Below are 19425 nucleotides of genomic sequence, written 5' to 3' on the forward strand. Positions count from 1 at the left end.
TGGTTCTTTGTTGCTGTGCGGGCTTTCTCTAGTTGCGGCGAGCGGGGGCTACTCTTCCTTGCGGTGCGCGGGCTTCTCATTGCAGTGGCTTCTCTTGTTGCGGAGCACGGGCTCCAGGCGCATGGGCTTCAGTAGTTGTGGCATGTGGGCTCAGTAGTTGTGGCTCGCGGGCTCTAGAGCGCAGGCTCAGTAGTTGTGGCGCACGGACCTAGTTGCTCCGCGGCATGTGGGATCTTCCCGGACCCGGGCTCGAACCCGTGTCCCCTGCATTGGCAGGCGGATTTGTAACCACTGTGCCACCAGGGAAGTCCACCGACTGTGTTTTTGAAGCTCCTTTCTGAGGTTATGTCGTCTTGAGTGGCTCCTGTCCTCCTCTCCCCCCAGCATAGTCCTGGACTGGGAGGAGTGACTGACCACTGGCTACACTGGGGACCAGAAGAGGTTTGGCCTCTGGGGTGGGGTGAACAGTCCAGGGAGCTGGTGGGGTGTGTGGGCAGTCTCCCTGCTGGCTCAGGTGCGGTTACCTGGTGCTCCCTGGGAACGTGACACTTAGGGCGCACTGCCGACAGCTTGGGGGGCAGGTGACCAGAGGCGCCCCACCCCCACCTGCTTCTCTGCCACGGTGATGACACGGCATGGGTTGGGATCTGTTGCTTGAATTGGAGTGAGGTACTGATTCTTCACTCTCGTCTGTTTTTTGTGTGTGCTAGGTCCTCAGAGGATAGGCCTATTTATTAAAAACTAGCACCGCCTTTTCTCTATTGATAGGTGAATTCAACTAGAGTCATAGGTCTGAGATCTTTGAACAGCTTAGCGTCTGATTGCTCCTGAGGTAAATCGTTTCAGCACCCGGGACAGCTCCTGATACATAGTGAGCCCTCAATGCATATCCGTGTACGGACTGAATATATGTCCTAGAACAAGGCCATGGGTTGCCTAGCGGACAGACGTTGAGGAGCAGAATTTAGTTTCATTTTTTTCTAGAAAAAGCCTTTAGTTTAGAAGAGGTGGTTGAGAGCAGGAACTCTGACAGTGCCAATTATTAGCTGGGCAACCTTCCTGTGCCTTAGTGTCCTTATCTGTAAAATGAAGGTAATAGTAACAGTATCCATGGTACGGAGGACTGAGCAATTTAATATGTGTAGGGTACTGAGAACAGCACTTGCCGAAAGTAAATCCCAGGTACCTGTTGGTTAAATCACAAAATATTTGCCGTGAAGCTTTGGTACCCAATTTAATTGGATTTGTGTCAAATGGCTTTTTATCTGTTTCAATTGTCCTCGGATAATAAAGACCTCATGTCATTACATGTGGTCTTTGCAGGGAAGGAAACGCACCGTGGTGTCATGAGAGGAGCTTCGGGGGAACTGACCTGGTCCCTGGGCCAGGATGTGGGGATGATGAGAGTCACAGAAGAATCCCTCAAGGAGGTGACACTTCATCTGAGACATGACAGGTGAGCTGCAGGTAACTAGGTGAGGAATTGGGGTGGTGGTGGGGAAACATTCCAGGAAGAAGGAACAGCATGTGCAAAGGCCCTGAGGTGCTAGGAACCTGGTATGTCCAAGGCTGGGACCCAGTGAACACAGAGGTGAGTGGTGGGAGGTGGGACTGGTGAGGGGCAGGGGCCTGGGAGTTTGGGCTCCATCCTAAGGTCTGTGGGCAGCTTCTGGAAGGTTTGAAACAGGGGTGTGACTGGGGTCCGATTTGCCTCTTTGGATGTTTTTAGTTATAATGGGAAGGTCTCCTTGTCTATGGCTGTTCTTTTCCACCTCATTCCCCACCACAGCCTGCTTCATAGCTCAGAACCTGGGTGGGATGGCAGACCTCAGTTTTAGGGTCTTGGTCACAACTCAGGAGAAAATCAGAGAGATGGTCAGGATATATGCAGAAAGGAGCTCTGGCGTGGCCAGCAGGGATCTCAGAGTCAGTCAGCAATGTATCTTGTTCTGGGACTGAGCCTGATGCAGGGCTTTGAGGAGAAGCCTCAGGACCACCTGGAATCACAGGGACCATGGTTGGGGGGACCGGCGAAAGGGTCAGAATGGAAGCCCCCAGCTTTGGGAGTGTCGGCTGGCGAGCACCAGCTGGCCGGGAGGTTTAGATCCCACTAAGCTGCAGATCTGCGTGGGGAGCGGGGAGACACAGGTGCATCTCTGTGCAAATACCTTCAGTGCCCATGGTTTACATCCCTGCAAAGTGTAAAATTATTAGAATTCCTCGAGCGGATAAACCCAAGCCTCTCTGTTTCATCTGTGCTTACTGTGGGCTGGATTAACTATTTCATTAATTAACACAAATAGCATTTGGAGTAAAAAAATAGAGAATTAACTAAAAATAGGTGAAGCAGTGGAATTCCATCACAAGGACGTTTATGAATAATTAATGGGCCGACGCAGGGCTGTTTGTCAGCGACACCCTCCCCCTCAGCCTGTCGCTTTTCCCTTCATGGCACAGGCAAGACTTTGTTTTCTAGCATGAAGAGTCTCTTAATTAAATCTCATTTGTCAAGAAGGCGAGATGTATTTGTGTTTCCTCCGGCTCCCATTGTTATAAACTTTGCAGTGTTTTTTCTGAAAAATGCTCCTTTTTGGCTTGAAAGAGCTGGGTTGTTGCTTTTTCTCTCTTCCACTGTGAAGAGGAAAAGCTACAAGTTCTTTGTCAGGTAATCAATTATCCTCCTTAAAGGATCCCTGAAGTCATCATCTGAAAATTACGGCTTCTGAAAAATAATAAAATGCCCACTTTAACATATTGTCACGTCAGAGTGATTTTGCCTCCCCCTCAGAGTCATAAAGCCTGTCAATTGCCTGTGTTAATGACCTCTGGCTCTAGATGTGGTCACTTCTGCCTGTCACTTCTGGGGTTTCGATGTTGATGCTGTATCTCTCTTAGCTTCTCAGAAGCCCTGTAATGATGCCCCAATTAGTAATGCATCCTTCTCTTTCTCCATCTCACTCTAATTGCTCTAATTTATGTCTCTCGACAGTACTCCCACCATGTGTGTCATCCGCACCTCTGTGTGGAGTAGGCAGGTCTCAAGTTCAAGGTCCCTGGCAGGTAAACAACAGTCAAAACAATTTCAAGTTCATGGACATCCTCTGCAATCAACATCAACTACTCCATCAAGAAAACAGGACCTTGGTATTTTTGGTGAGTAGCAGATAATTTATGAGCTTGTCGGCATAATCCACGGTCCCTGATCTGTATCAATATGAAATAAGAAAGCATTTAAGAGGTGTCAGGAGAACATGGCACGCCCCCCCCCCCACCTCCTCCTCCCATTTGACATCAATTCATTCATGTATGAAACTGAGTCTTTGTGATGGTGAAGCATTAAAGATCCTGTGTAGTCAATTTAATATCATGGAACCAGAGAGTAGAAACAGGTTATTAAATGTCCCCTACTTTGCCTTCCTTCCAACGGGCAGAAGAAAACAAACAGAAGGCTTAGATGCAAATGTGGATTTATGTCCAAGGATTCATGAAAGCAGCATAGACTGAGAAAGGGAAAGCAGGGTAGATGTCCCAGATAATTCAGGTTAAAAAGACTTTTATTGGAAGCATCATAGTCATCCAGACACAGCTTGTATCAATAGATTCTGCCATAGTTTATCCATCCTTTCTTCTTGTGGAAGAACCTCAGGGTTCATGCCAACATTCAGTGGAAATGTGGAAGCATCATTGAAATTCCTTGAGCCAAGGGCAGGTGTTCAGGTCCCAGCCCTGCTACCACCTGTGGTTTCACTTCCCTGCCAGACTGTGGAATGTTTTCAAACGACTCACTTCAGCGCATCTCAGTTCTCCCATTGAGCCCAGGCCACTGCTTCACAGTAGGAATGAGGACGCACAGCGTTAAATTGTTATTTATACAGCTCATTCATCTGTTCTTTAATGAGCTTGGGGAGTCATGTTAAAGAAGTGGGGGGGCTGTCTGCTGACCACAGGTCCCACACTGGGTGGCAGATCCGTCCTTGAGAGGAGATGGGGGCAGTGCGTGTCCCCATCCTGGACCAGACTGGAGACGGTCACCAGGGGGCTGAGGTTACATCCCAGGCTTGTCCTCTGGCCAGCAGTGTGTATGTGATCAGACCAGACCTTGGAATCATTTTCCGAATCTAGAAAATAAAATCTGTAAAATGGGAAGAACGCTGAACTGCACTGATTCTAAGGTGCACCCTTTTCACATGTTAATATCTCTTGAATCTGGTTGTGTCACATAATCGATGGAGTCTCATTGTTGCATCATAATTTAGTTGTCAGTGCTTTCTTTCTTAGTGGCACATGAAACAATGGTGCATCATCTGGTCAATTTTGTCTTCGATGTGTGAAATGCAGTGTCATCTGACAGTGACCAACTATCATGAAGGTCAAATGTAACAAGACGGGGTGGAGAGACCTTTGCAAATTATAAAATGCTGCTCGGTCGTTCGCCCCGGCTCTGCCTGGAGAGCGTCCTTGGCAGACGTGCCTCCTCTCCAGGTTCCAGCTCCTCATTCTTTCACCGAGGACAGTGGCCTGGAGCCGTGATGTTGAGATTTGCTCTGCTGGGTGATGTCTCGAAAAAACCCAAGGCCAGGGAGCCCAGCCCGGGCACTTTGAGCAAAGTTCTCCTGGAAGGAAGGGATGAGATGTCTCCCAGGCACCTTCCAGACTGGCATTCTAGGGTGGGTGAGGGTGTCCCTGAGGACTTGAGGAGAGGGAGGCCGGCAGAGGCTGGCACTGCACACCCTGGGCACCACTCTCGCCCGCCGCAGTGGGAACGGGGCCCCCTGGAGGTGTGCAGGGAACAAACCGCGTGGTCACATCTGCTGGCCTCAGGGCTGCTCTTGAGGGAATGGGGGGAGAGGCCCTGAAAACGTGCTGCTCGGCACAAAGCCCCAGGGGCCTTGAGGAGAGGGGCCACCGCAGGGCAAGTGGAAATCTGACAACGACACTGTTTCCCAAGAAAGGTCGGCAGTGAGACGTGTGTATGTGTTGACTGGGTCTACACCAGGCAAATGCGGCAAGTAATTTGTTCCTGATCAATCTCACTGTGGGCAATTTAAGGGACGGTCCGCCCAGCTGGGCCGCCGGAGGCAGGTGTTTCCACGAGACTCACTGTTCCAACCCCCGCACCTCTGGGCACCGACTGTAGCGCTGGAGCTGCCGTGGGGACCAAAAGCGTGCGGATGACTTGATTGGGAGCATTTGTACCCATTAGCCTCGACTTCTGGTGTGCTGCTCGCGGAGATGGTAGCTTTTTAATTTTCTAAATGAAAAATCATTTTTCCTATGAAAGTGATAAATATTCATTGTAAAAAGAAATAACCCCGCGAGTACAGCCTTGTAGCATTTCAGTTGGAGTCAAGAGTCCCGAGAGTTGCCTTTTCCATAAAGATCCACCATGTGTCCCCTGCTCCCCGGTGCCCCTATAGGGGAAGCTGACGTTAGCCCGGCGCCCAAGGCTCACTGTGGTCCTGTCCCAAGTGACACGTGGGGGGCAGGGGTCATTTCCGGCTGCCCGCAATTGAGTCCCCTCGCTGAAGCTGCCACTCGTCCTTTTGGGAATCACTCCTCCCCCAGGTAGGAGGGGTGCGGGGGAGCCCCTGGTGACACGTCCCATCACGAAAGCTGAGGGTCGAGCTCCTCCCTCTCCACCCGGCTTTCCTGAGGGGTGGGCGCTGGTCTAAGTCTGGCCCCTACACGCTCTTTCCTGAGCTCTGTTTTGAGCAAGTGAAGGAAAGAAGAGGGACCGGAGGGAGGTCACTTCTCCCAGGCAGCGTCCTGATCAGCCCGTTCTGGCATGAGATGCTCTTTCCTGGCCCCACGGACTCCTGTGGTTTCTGCCTGGCCCTCTGCGTCTCTTCTAGTCTGTGGGGCTCAAGATCCTGCAGGGAAAGCCCACTGTGTGCACGTCACCCACGTGGGTCTCTACAGCTCCCAGCCAGGAACCTTGACCGCCCCGTGGCCCGTCTGGCCATCCAGGTGAGAACACTCTCTCCACCCACCCTCCTGCTGCCAGAAGAAACGACAACCCTCCGGTGCCAGGTCTTACCAGGATCCCTCCATTGAAACTACAATCCTGAGTCGGGGAAAAAATTCAACACCTTTTTAATGAGTGGGCTCTTTTGGGGCATGCTTGGGGGGCAGAAGAGCTAGTGTTCTTCCTGTGAGAGCCTTTCTCCTTTCACGATAATTGAAATTCATAAGGTTCATCAGAGGCCATTAATTTTACTTTTGTGGGAAGAGCAGCACCCAGACCAACCTCCAGAAGGATTTCTTTCCCAAGCCAATCAAATTATATGCAATTTGAGCAAGAGATTTCATATGCAGTGTGCCTAGCCAACTTTCAATAACATAAGAATTAAAAAATAATTTTATTCCCTCTCTTACCTCCCCTCCACCGCCAGGGAATTGTAGAGCTTGAGAAATTGAGTTCTGGGGATGACTTCCATGATTAATACTGCACACTTGTATAGAGATGGTATGTGAATGAGCCTGGCTACTCCAAACCAGACTGATCCATGATTTTCTTGGTCTTTGTTTGAATCAGGATTCTTGGTGTTAAATGAAGAATCTCAGTTCAGATTGGCTTGAACAAACAAACAAATGAAAAACAAAAAAGAATTAAGGGCTCATGTAACCGAAGAGTTCCGAGGCAAACTGACCTCAGGTATGGCTGTATCCAGGTGCTCACAAAATGTTGGCTGGACTCAGTTTCTCTGCATCTCTCAAGTCTAATGTTCTTTGGTGCTGGCTTCATTTGCAGGCAGAAGTCCAGGCTTACCTTCTCCCGGCTGAGCCATCCCAGAGGAAAGGGAGCTCTCACCACCCCCATTTCCGTTCATACCAGACCAACCCTTTGATTGAATTTCATTTGAACAATTATTCTCATGTGCTCCTCCTTGAACCAATTGCATTGGCTAGGGAGAAGCAGATACTGATGAACCAGGCCTGGGTCATGTCCACTCAGACCCCAGAGACTAAAAGATGGGGAGAGGTGGCTTTTCCAAAGGGGAATCAGGAATCAGAAGAAGGAGTGACAGATGTGGGTGAACCAACCTATAAAGTCCGAACACTCATCCTTGTCTGTCTGTCTTGTTGCTCACAGGGCATGTGTCTGTGGTGCCCCCTCTGATCTGGAGGACTCAGCCCTATCCTCTCCTACTCCTGGCTCCAAGCCTGCCTTCCCTGAACACAGGTTTCAGAGAATGGGGGTTGAAGGAAGAACAATGCCCCCTACCAGACAACCTGCAACTGTCCCTTCTCTGAGCAGCCCACCACGGGCAGCTCTTCACCCTCCAAGGCCATGGCACGCTCTTCCTGACCATTTCTGGGAACAATACTTTAGGGTCTTTGAGACTCATGTAAGGGTGACACAGTGTGGCTGGAATGAAGACCAACTTGGGGGCTAGGTCACCCCCGCAGAAGTGTGGCCATTGAGCGGGCTTCCATGGAGCCCAGAGGTGAAATACACAGGCTCTGGAGTCAGATCACGTGGGTCTTCCAGTTACAACTCTGTGATCTTGAACTTAAGTTCTGCCTCCATTTCTTCACCTGTAAAATAGGTCTGATAATAATATCGACCTCCAAGTGTGGTTGTGAGGATTAAATGAGCTAGTGTGTGCCCCTATGGCACACAGCTAGTGCTCAGTGAGTGTTACCTGCCACCAACACCATCTGATCACACATTTCCCCCTGAGAGAGTTAAGATTTACATCCATTACCAGGATTGGGAGCCTGTGACACAAAGCACTCAGCACCTCTCACGAACACCTCCCTTTGTGCCATCTCTAAATCACCAACGTTAGGAATAAAGGAGAAAAAAATAGATGATAGGAGATGATTTGCATTTAATGCCCTCCTCAGAGGCTCCTGACAGCATCACCCGAATTAATGACCACCTAGTGCACAGTGAAAGCATGTTCGGTGGCTTCCCAGCCGGGCATAAAAGAAGGGAACTAATGTGCCAGGTATGGGACGAGGGTTCTACCTGTGCTATTTCCTTTACTATTATGTCAACCTATGTGGTAGGTATCATACCAATTTTACGGATGAGGAAACTAAAGTCCAGATGAATTAAATAATTTGCCCAAAGTCACACAGCAAATATCAGAGCTGGGATTTGAACCCATGGCAGTCTGATTCCAAAACCCATGTAGTTTTAACTCTACCTCATTCTTCAGAGGAATGAAAGAGACACCAAGGGCACCGTCCATCTCTCTGGTGGATAATGGGCCACTGGATGATCAAGTAGTGTCCATATTTTTATTAAGAAACTCATTTCAAGAGAACATTTCTAAGGCATTCATTACTTTTAATCAGTATTTCGCAATAATTAAGAACCATTTTTGATGAATAGGGAACGTGAATCAACTCTCGATGGCTCAAGGAGATTCAGCTCTGATCCCAGCCCTGAAGCCTGCATAGGTGAGTGGGTCCCCGCCCTGGCTGACTCTGCAGAAGAGCTGCAGCTCTGAATCAGAAGGGAGCTGGTCAGCAAAGGGTGTGTCTGTCACCTGAGAGCACCGCCCCTTGGCATTGTTTCTCAGATCCTGTGTTGGGAGGTGCCGTTTCCCACCTGAGAGCCCCACCTGGTGAGCATTCTGTGTCCATGTGGCTGTGTCTTCACAGGCACAGAGTAGTACATGTTGAAAAGTGTGCAAATCTGATTTGATGTGCTTTGTTCTTTAAACTTGCAGAGAATTCATTGCTGGGACCCGCTAGTCCTGGGTTCCACCTTCTCAGGGTTGGATGGAACCGCCTTCGAACCAATGAGGAAACCAAGTCACTGCCTGACTGTCATTTGTGCCCCAGCAGCTCCCTCTGACGAGGAACTCCAGTACTTGGAGAAGAACTGCGTCAGTGACCCAGAGTGTAGACGGGAGCTTCTCTGACCAGAATCCAAACCCGCTCCCTGATGGGAGACCAAGGATTTCAGCTCTGGTGCTTGGTCGCCCAGAGTGGGGATGCCCGTTAGCATGTGGTCAGTGGGCACCCCGGAGACACCCCAGACTCGCCCATTCCAGCCTCTCGAGGTCGGGGTTCCTGTGGACACAGGCTCCACTGCTGTGCACTGTGGCAGGTTCTCCCGAGCACCGTGTCCTCCTGGCGCCCCGTCTTCTGACACCTCATCAGTCCCTCTGGGTGCCAGGCCTTGCCGACTGCTTCACCCTGGAGGCCGGTCCCGGAGCCCATTTCACAGCTCATTCAAAAGGAAAACTAGGAGGACTTTTCCATTTCATCTGTTAAATGATTTAATTCACGAGGGACTTGGTCACCATGGATCCCAGCACGGCCCGGTTCCTGGGTCATTTTCAATTTACCACTCTGATGAAACCGCACAAACCCCACCAAGCTCTGCGCTGGGCCCCAACAGAAGTCACACGGCCGGGCCCTAGGGGACATCTGGTCAGGGGACTGAGGCTGGAAGGGGAGGGCAGCAGAGTGTGTCTGATCGTTTCATGCAACTGATGTGTGAAGTGATACCCACAGTGATGGGATCCAATCCCCCCTGAAGATGGGGCCCCATGGAAACACATCTGATAAATATTAAGAGGGAGCATTATTCCCAGAGCAGTTTTAGCCCCAGAGGACTTCAAGCTCCTGACCTTGCTCATGCCCATGTTTACGGGCAAGGACTTCAAGCTCCTGACCTTGCTCATGCCCATGTTTACGGGCAAGGACTTCAAGCTCCTGACCTTGCTCATGCCCATGTTTACGGGCAAGGACTTCAAGCTCCTGACCTTGCTCATGCCCATGTTTACGGGCAAGGACTTCAAGCTCCTGATCTTGCTCATGCCCATGTTTACAGGCAAGGACTTCAAGCTCCTGACCTTGTTCATGCCCATGTTTACAGGCAGTCATCGCCGCCTCCCCTTCCCACAACCTCCTGCTCCTTGTGGGGGTCGGTGAGGACAGCCTGGCCAGCCCTCAGGTCAAAACAGGTGACACAGGGCGTGAGCGGGAGAGCCGGGGGCTGGTCTGCTGGAGGGAGAGTCGAGGCAGGGGAACAGAAGCCACGACCTGAATCAACACGCCGAGGTCTGAGTGGTGCCCCCGCCCAGCCTGTCCCACAGTCCCCAAGTTCCCCATGGTGGTCTCCCGATGGGGTTCCCTCCTGAAGCTCTTGATGCTTTTGAGGGTGTCGAGATCCTGTGGTTCCTTGGAGGTGCTCCGTCATCCGAGATGTACCAGGAAGGCTCCTCAGGGGACTGAAGACTCGGGAACCTGTCCTGGTAAAAGGTGGTGGTCGAGTCACTCGGGATCTGAGGTTGCAGGTTGGATTCTGAGGCCAGGACAAGAGGAACCGACCAGAAGGAAACGGGGGAGCAGAGCAGCGGGCCTCAGAGGAGCAGGAGCCAGGGCGTCCTTGGGGTCTGGGCAGCAGGAGGAGATGGGTAGACAGGTAGGAATCGGGGTGAATTGGATCCTCCAAGGAGGATGGACGGGCCCTTATCCCTAGGAGGAAACAGGGCCAGAGCGCCAGCGCCCACTCCAGGAGCTGGTCCTCAGCCAGATTCTACCTCCTACAACCTTGTCAGGGACCCATTGAGTAAAGCAGGTCAAAGCTGGTGGGACCTCAGGGGTCGTTTCGTCACAGCTCTCATCCCACAGGCGGCAGCAGCAGCCCGGAGGCCCGGGCGTGATGTGACCTGGCAGGTAGCAGGAGCAGAGGGGCACTAGAGCCCTGGTCACTCCAGGATGGCCCAGCCCCCTGAATGCTACACCGCGGTCCTCCCAACACAGAGGAGGGGTTCAGACACTGAACCAACAGTAAAAAAATCATGTCGTGTCCTAAAGGGGAAACAAGAAAAAGCACGTAATTGCTATATTCCATCATTACTGGGTGCTTCAATGAACACAGATTCAAAAGAAGGAAATGTAACATTTTTATTGAAGTATAGAGAAGCCTGAGGGGGTGTGGGGAAGCTAATTGGGCCACCCTTCAGTCTTCATAGCTATTTTCACATCAAGCCACATCTAACCCCCTGGGATGATGGTAAATGCTACTTGCAGGCCCTCAAAGAATTGGAAATTTCCATATTACTTTTTAAATCCTCAAAGTGTATGTACACTTGGTTTCCTCTAGCCATTCATTTCACAAATGTTTATTGAACACCTACTGTGTGTTGGACCCCGAACAGGGCTGGGGGTTGTTCAGCAGTGAGCAAGGCAGGCAAGGTCCCCCTCCAAACGGGGCTGATGTCCTCATGGGGGGTTCAGCGAGAATAAGCAAGTGCATAAAGGAGTGAACCAGAGAAAGTCAGGGAGTGACGAGCCCTGAGGAATCGAAACCACGTGCGTGATTGGGGGAGGGGGCGTCACGCTGGATCCCAGGGTGGGGAGTGGGCTCTCTGGAGAGCTGGATGTGAGCTGAGCCCCGGGCGATGGGGAGGAGCTGCCTGGGGAGGTGTGTGGGGGGAGGGCTCAGGCAGAGCGGAAACGTGAGCAAGACACCGCACAGCCTCTAAATCGGTAGCACGTGGCTCTGGGGGGGAAGCAGCTGCGCAGATGTCCCTGCTCTTCTGCCCGTGGCTCTGCCCCTGTGCACGGAGGGCGTCACCATGACGACCAGTTTGCTGCCAACTCGGGCCCCGGGCACGAGGCCGTCCCACTGGATAACTGTATTTCTTCATCTCTCCCTTCAGCAAATGGAGGGACGTGGATTCTAGAACTTCACCCCTTTAATCAACAAGTTCTTCCAAGTCTCAGGGGTTTGTCCTTCAGGTATGATTTTATTCATTCATTCATGCATTCACTCACTCATTCATTCATTCCACAGATGTTTATGAAGTGTCCGCTGCGTGTCTGACCTGTTCTGAGCACTGGGAACAAAGCCGGGAACAAAACGGGAAGATCCCTCCCTACAGGATCTGTACATCCTAACACACAGGGACGAACGCTGACGTCAGCTGGTAACAGGAAAGGTGCCCGTGCTGGTCGGTGCTTTGGCGAGAAGTAAAGCAGGGAGGTGCACACTGAGTGTGGAGGCTGCGGTAGGGGTGTTATTTTAAACGTGGGGTGAGGGAGGCCCCCCGAGAAGGCGACAGAGAGGGAGCAGCCCTAAGACTACCTGGGGGAGGAGCTTTCGTGCAAAGGCCCTGGGGTGGGCATGGAGCTGGATTTCCAGGCTCAGCAAGGAGGTCAATATAACCAGATAGGAGAGAGGAAGGGGTCGAGGGGCAAGGAGATCATCAGAGCGGTGAGGAGGGGCCGAGTCAGAAAGGCCCCAAGGTCAGTGTAAGGACTTGGCTTCTACGCTGAGTCAGGTGGAAGCAGCAGAGGGTTTAGATCAGAGGAGTGACAGGATCTGGCTTTTTAATTTCTGCCCCCGTTGTCTCAGTAGAACTCACTTCCTGAACAAGACTTGGCTTTAGCTGTCCCAGAGCCCCAGGGCTGGGCTCCGGTGCGGCCGCTGACACACCCGCTCCAGGCCCCCCGCGCGGCTGAGTGGCCCCGGGGCCCGCTCTGCCCGGGTCTCTCGTTTGTGGCATTTCTCACGTTCACCCCCTCCCGAGTCTGGCCCGTGTATGAGCCTCATTACACCTGGCACAGAGAACGAGGCTCAGCAAATGGCTCATGAAGCATCTTTTTAAAGGTTAATGGTCACTGGCGAGGGAAGAAAGGGCCACTGAGCATCTCCGCCTCTTTGATGATGTGGATTTTTCAGTTAAGTGAAAATGTGAGTCGCGGCTCCTTGCAGGTACCTGGTCTGATTACCAAGCAGCCAAGGAGGCCTCGGGGTGTCTTGGAGGCTGGAACCATCAGCCCGGGGTGAGCTACGAGCGCTTTACGTGAGCTGCTCCCAGGTGAGGGGTGGGGGGTCAGGCCACCCCCAGCCCCCCTGCCGGCTCCACCCAGGTGAGCCCTGTGTGTGTGGAGAGGCGGTTCTGGAGGATTCCACGCTCAGGCCGGTAAGCTCCGGGAGGGCAGGGATAAGGTCTTCTCGGATTCATGGCGCATGGCTCCTCCGGCCACTGGGAGGGGACAGGCGAGGCCAGAGGCTGGAGAGGGCGGTGGCCGTGAAGTTAGGAACCCCAAGGGCTCAGGGAGGAGGTGGAGGTGGCGCTGGGATGAGGTTGGGGCAGGTGTGGGGGCGGCAGGCTAGGGGCGGCCCGATCTCGTGACCGTCTCCCCTGTATCTTTGGGTTAGAAATACCTCATTGGGTGCAGAAGGCATTGATTAGGAAGGACTTGCCCCTTCCTACAACTGAGGCTCCTGTGACCATCTTGCTTTACAAAAAGTATTTCACAAATGGACGTGTGAATGAATAAATGAATGAATGAATGAGAATCAGCTGGTCTGATTCTCAGTAGATGTAGAAGCAAATTATGGCCACCTGGCCCAGGAGAATATTCAAGGGAACTGGCTCTTTCCTGAGGACAAGGGCAGGCTATTTCCTGTCTGGGCCTCAGTTTCTCTGTGGCTAAAATGAAAGGGTATCTAAATAATCTTAAAGGACATCTCAGGAGATAAGGAGAGACTAGGCTGTGTGTCTTGCAACATCCTAAAGGGAAAGTGGCGAAAATCCTATTACTCAGTGGTGGGAGGGGCGCCCACTGGGACTCTCACCTGGAGCAGGTGGGCCTTGGAATCCTTCCTCATTGGTTTCTTCCCTCACCTTAGCCTCCCGGCCCCTGCCTGCCCCTCCAACCCCACCTTTCTACCAAGTAGGTTATAGCCTCAGTGAGCATGACAGGGACCTCAAATTACAGTGGCTTAAATAAGACAGTTTATTTCTTTTTTGCATGAAATCCAAGCCCGTAGGGTGATTCTTCTCTGGAGTTTTCAGGGTCCCAGGCTCCTTCTACCTTGCTGCTCTGTCACCCCTGGGGTGTGGCTTCTCCCACAAGGTGGATCACATCCCCGTGGCTGGCCAGCAGGGAAGGGCAGAGGGGACAGACGGACACAAGCCTTCCCTTTAAGGGTGGGGCCCAGCAGCTGAGCACACAGTTCTCTTTCCCATTGGCCACAGCCCAGTCACATGACCACCCCTGACTGCAAAGGGGGCTGAGAAGTGCAGCCTTCATTCTGCTTGGCTGTGTGCTCAGAAAAAAGGCTATTACTGGGAGGGGACAGTGGATGTTGGGAGACAGTATCCCATTTGGCTCACGTTGCTCCGACCTGGGGTGACCAACTGTCCTGCTCTGCTGAGGCATTTCTTTGGACACAGAACTTGCAGTGCTAGATCTGGGATAGTTATAGGAGGAGTTGTCCACGCTGGCTTCTTTTCTTTTCCCCAAATGGGCCCAGCACGTTCCTGCCTCAGGGCCTTTGCATGTGCTGTTACCTCCGTCTGGAACACACTTTCCACAACTCCTTCCATTCAGAAAGGATTACTGGGTGCCCACCTCATGTATGAGCCGCTGTTCTAAACACTACATGCCAGGCGCAGAGTGAAAATTCCAACCATGCTTTTAACATAACAAGGATAATTCTTTCTACTCCTCCCTGGTCACTTTTGTTTCCAAATCTCCGTGGCTTAGTAATTTTTATTATCCGCAGCTCTGAAAGGAACACCTCTTTCCCTAAGGCTCTGGCTGGGCTCTCACACGGTCTGATAAATCTTATATTAATAATAACCCGAAAGAAGAACATGTATTAAATTCTAAGATTATGATCTAGGAAACAAGGATTTTGAAGAGATGTGTAAGCCTAATAAAAGGAAATGTGGGGTGGAGAAAGTTTTCATTAAATAGAACCACACCTCTTGGGTGAGTTCATTGGTACAATCTTTCCGGAGGGCAGTTTGGCACTATATGTAGCAACTGCAACTGCAAATGCACAACTTCAGGCCCCAAAGTCCATTTACAGGAATTTATCCCAATGAACTAATAAGAAAAATATGCAAAGGTGGATCTCTAAGGATTTTTGTAAGAGGAAAAGTATAAAAGCCTAAGTGTCCGTTGGCTGGGAAGCACAGATTGTTATCCTCTGCCCTGACACCAATAGGCAGTTCAGATGAGGACACGGAGGCAGAGAGAGTTTAAGCAACTTACCCAAGGTCACACAGCAGGAAGTGGCAGAGCTGGATTTGAACCAGAGAGGCGACTCCAGAGCCCATGCTCTTCCCCAGTCGGCTCTGCCACCTCCTAGGCCTCCAAAGGGAATGACAGTGTCTTCCCGGGAATAATATAGAGATTTCTCTGGGAGGTAGGAGGATGGCGCAGGACTCAGAAGCCTGAAGTGTGGGACCCAGAACACCCAGATCAGGTGGGAGGCCTGTGGTGGCCTAGAGTGCTGGCTGTCCCCAGGTGGCCAGGGTGGAACCAGCTCCGCCGCCCCCTTCCCGGGGTGAGGGCTGTGTTATTTGCTCTCCCCTAATCCTCCAAGCCTGCGGCCCAGCCCCAGGCCTCCAAACCCAAGACCACGCAGTTGAGACTGGAAGGAAAACCTGCCCTTGTAAGTGGAATCAGGTGAAATCTAGCTGCAAATTAGTCTATCAGAAACCAAAAGGCTGTGTCACAAGCATGGCCAGTGTGGCTGTCACTGTCAGCTGCATGGAAATGACGGAGATGAGAGGGACAGCGTCTGTCCAGAGGGGAGCTAGAGGAGGGAATGTCGTGGACGATGGAAGGAGGACAGGCCTGCCCCCAGCAGACACGTCGTCCGCAGCGAACTGGCCCGGGACAGGGAGATGCCCCCGCGGTGGGTAGCATGTGGTCTGAGGCCGGAACATCGGACACACAGGAGCGATTGGTGGTCTCCTGGGAGCTGGGGGGGCATCTTGGCCAGATGGTGGGGTCCTCAGAGGCTCAGCCCCTTTTTGGGGGGGGGTGATGGCCCTCTGCCCTGTCCCTCTGAAGGTGGCCATAAGGGAGGGAAGCCAAAGAGCTCAGCATTGGACAGACTGGGAAGCGAGTCCCACTTCCCTCCAGGCCGGTGACTCTGAGCCTCAGTTTCTCCAGCTGTCGAGTGGGGCTAGTATCAACCTATATGGACTGCCTGTTGGTGCGAGGCCCTAGTTAAGCACCTTTAATTCCTAGGAGCGGGGACTTTATTATCCTCATTTACAGCTGAGAAAACAGAGGCACAGAGAGGTTAAGTCACTTACCTGGGGTCACACAGATGCTGTCTGTGGTTAGGACTCCAGACTAGCGGGGATCAAGTGGAGCCCTCGGCACCGTGCTGGTGGCCTGGCAGGTGCTCGGGAACGTCAGGTGCTGTTTGTGACCCTCATCACTGCTGCTGCCACCAAGAGGACCAGGAGTGAGACCACCATATCTGCCCTGAGGGCCATCGTGAGCGGGAAGCGAGGTGACGCACGTAGGACCCAGTGCACTGGCTGCGGCCAAGTCAGCTGACGGCGACCCCGTGGCAGCAGCAGGAGCAGCTCTTGCTGAGGGTGTTACAGCGGCTTCTGCCTGTTCTCCGGGCTGAGGGCCTGCCTGCCAGCTCCTCTGAGCCTGGTCCCGAGTGCGGGTCCGGGGGGGGCGGGGTCTGGGGTTCTTGGGAAGGGGCGGGCGGGCCCAGCTCAGGCCTCCCTCGGGGGCCTGTCCCTCACAGCCATGCCGGGGGGCTGCTCCTGGTGGGCTCGGGAGGATGCCGGGCTGAGCGGCCACAGGCCAAGTTCCTGCCGTCTGGTCTGTGCCCCCAACCCCAGCCCCCCGGCCTTGCAGGCTGCTGGGCAAACACTGGAGGGGGTGACTTCTCAGGCTCTAGTGGGCACGGCCCTCCTCCTGCCCCCACTCCCCCAGCCTCACTGTGGGACAAACGGCATCTGGTCCAACACACCCACCACCGGATGTTTCCTGGTACAGAGTTTATCAAATCGCAGGTTGTGATGCATGAGTGGGTCTTGAAATCAATTTAGAGGGTGGAGCCCTGCGCTTAAACTCTGCAATAGACCAGAATAGAATAGATGAGGAAATATCAGAGCGCGTGGCGTGCAGTGAAGGGGGGTTTGGGGAAACTTCTGCTTTGTTTTCACATAAATAGGTGTGTGTGTGTGTGTGTGTGTGTGTGTAACACCGTGTGACGTGTTTCCTACTGCGGTTACGTTAAAAAATGATTGACAGACTGTCTCATGGCCTTCGTGTCACACAAAGTGTGACACTCGTGTGACTAAGTGTGACAGTCACGCTGGGGCCCAGCAGGTCTGGGCTCTGTTGATTTCGGGGAGGAGACTGTAAAGCCTGGAAAATGAAGGTGGGAGAGAATGGGTCACGGGAGATGGCACCAGGGCCGGTGCAGCAATGAGTCCCCGGGCCGCTCCCCCTTTCCCTCTCTGGCTAAGCCGCTCTGCCCCGTTGTCACTTCTCTGCAGCCTGTGTCCCCGCTTTCTGCTCTTCCCAGCGCCCATCAGGTCAGATGTTACCACGGTGACTTCCGGCTCTTGTTTCTCTTCTGTGAGCCTCCCTGGAGCGCCGGCTCCCCCAGGACGGGAGCCCGTTCCCCGATGCACCCCAGCTCGAGCCCAGCGCGGGGCACGGTAGGGACTCACGTGTTGGGAGGATGTCTGGGGTCAGGGGAGGTCTGCCGCGCAGGGGTGAGCCCCAGAGAGCAGCACAGCAGGGGGAGGGGCTCCTCTTTCCGAAAGTCCCCGAGTCCCCTGGCCCCGCCCACCACGTGCCCCCTGCCTGGCTTCCTGCTGCCGCCCCTGCGTCGCCCCTGAGGGTCCCAGCTGCCAGGCTGGGCTGTGTGGGAGCCCCAGAGACCAGAGGGGCTGGAAGTGAACGCCCCGGGGGGCCCAGGCCTGATGGAGTTGGGGCCACGCCCAGGTCTCTTGGCTGCGGTGCCTGTTTGTGCTGCGGGCTCCCCGGCGGGACTGGCCTCTTGTTTCCCACGGACGGAACTTGCTGGAGGTGGGCGCACGCCCCTTCCCAACAACCTCAGGCCCATCTTCTGACTGCGCTCTGGGGCGGGACTCCACGGGCTGCAGACAACCCCTTGGCTGGTTCCCAGAGGAACAGGCAGAATGCTCGTGGCCTCCTTCCCTGTCTGGTCTCCCTGCCCCTCACCCCCGACCGGTGTTGTTTGTGATCACCCCCCAGAGGAAATCCTTGGACTTGAAGCCTTGCCTCAGGGTCGGCTTCTGGAGAAACCAAAACAGAGACAGAGGATGGAGGGCTTTCTTCTGGTCTGTGTTTACATTCTGTGCATGCGATGCGTGTATGTATGTATGTAGGTATTTTCCCTGAGTTGGGGTGGATTTGCAAGACCGAAAAATGGGTACAAACCGATGTCGAGGGTTTTATATGGCAGGCAGCAAGGATGTGGTTCTCCTCCCATCATCCATAATGGGGCGGGGGAGGGGGATTGCAGGACAAAGAAGGCAGCCGAGAGAGAAAATGAGAGAGGGCAGGGGGGAGGCAAGGAGGGTGAATGGAGGGGGAAGAGGAAGGAGAAAAGGGGGGATGGGTGCACGTGAGAGGGAGAAGGGAGCCAGGGGGGTCTTGATGGGGCCAGAGGAGCGGCTTCCTCAGTGCTGAGTCAGCAGCCGCCCTGACTCAGAAACTCGAATTGTCCATCCAGTGACCCCTCAGGCCTCACGGTCTCTGTTAGAACATGAAAGGTGTCCAGCAGATCCTCAGGGCCATTCAGTTTTCATTCCATATGTGTGGGGCTGTGCGTGCGAACTTACACACATGCACCCACACTCACACATACGTGCCCTGTCTCACCCCTACACACTCGCCGCTCAGACACAGCCAGTCAGTGTCATTAAAATGCCAGGCCATGCCTCTGCCTCCTCGCAGAGCCCACGTGACCCTGCTGATCAGAGGAGGCCACGAGTCTGGAGGGTGAGCCCTGGCATCGGTCCACTGCTCTCCATGGCAACCTGGCTGATACCTGTTTGTAAGTTTAAAAGCTCCAGGACTACAGGAGCTCTCACGTTACTTCACGCAGATCAGCTGTTCACTATTCAGTGCTCTCGCTGTTAGGCGAGGCAGCGGGGCACAAAATTGGCATCTGCTCTGTGTGTGTGTGTGGGAGTGAGTCTGGCGCACAGTTGAGATGAGGGGCTGGGGGCAAAATAGCATTAAAAATACAGCCAGTAGTAATTGGATTATAGTTGTTGATTGCTTTCAAAGTACTTAACACAGTGTATTAATCCCAAAGATAAATTACATCCAGTGAATTCTGAAGTGTCTCACTGATAGAACATGGGCTGTAAAAAGAAAGAACACCCTTGCAAACCTGATCAAATCTCCCATGCGGTCCTGACGTCGCTGGTGGACGGAGGGATTAACATCCAGGTAGGAGATGTGGGAGAAAATAGGAACATGCCCGTCAGACGGGTCGGCAGTGATGGTGGGGTCAGGACAACGGAAGACCCAGGACCCATGTGGCGGGACTCCAGGCTCTGCGTCCCCCACCCTGTGGGTGTGGGACAAGGTGGGAGGTGGGGCTGGGGGAAAGCGGTGGAGATGGAGAAAGCTGGAGAGAAACGGCCACAGCTGGTTCCTCCGTCTGCAGCAGGTCTCAAAGCCAGTGTC

General features: G+C 53.2%; 2 long non-coding RNA genes across 10 annotated transcripts in view; both read left to right on the forward strand.

Annotated features, from left to right (window-relative positions):
- The window catches only part of LOC309613643, a 72038-nt gene extending 67726 nt beyond the window's left edge, over nucleotides 1-4312 (forward strand). For all 9 annotated transcript variants that reach the window (XR_014235820.1, XR_014235821.1, XR_014235822.1 and 6 more), the window contains one exon: nucleotides 1324-4312. This is a non-coding gene — a long non-coding RNA (uncharacterized lncRNA). The remainder of the gene's footprint in view (nucleotides 1-1323) is intronic.
- A 7244-nt stretch (nucleotides 4313-11556) lies between these two features.
- Nucleotides 11557-19425, forward strand: part of LOC309613642 — a 33888-nt gene continuing 26019 nt past the window's right edge. Inside the window, exons 1-5 of the long non-coding RNA XR_014235819.1 lie at nucleotides 11557-11956; nucleotides 12689-17417; nucleotides 17980-18109; nucleotides 18685-18784; nucleotides 19049-19194. This is a non-coding gene — a long non-coding RNA (uncharacterized lncRNA). The remainder of the gene's footprint in view (nucleotides 11957-12688; nucleotides 17418-17979; nucleotides 18110-18684; nucleotides 18785-19048; nucleotides 19195-19425) is intronic.

This window comes from Balaenoptera borealis, assembly GCF_965194805.1.
Source record: "Balaenoptera borealis genome assembly, chromosome: 16".
Lineage (NCBI taxonomy): Eukaryota > Metazoa > Chordata > Mammalia > Artiodactyla > Balaenopteridae > Balaenoptera > Balaenoptera borealis.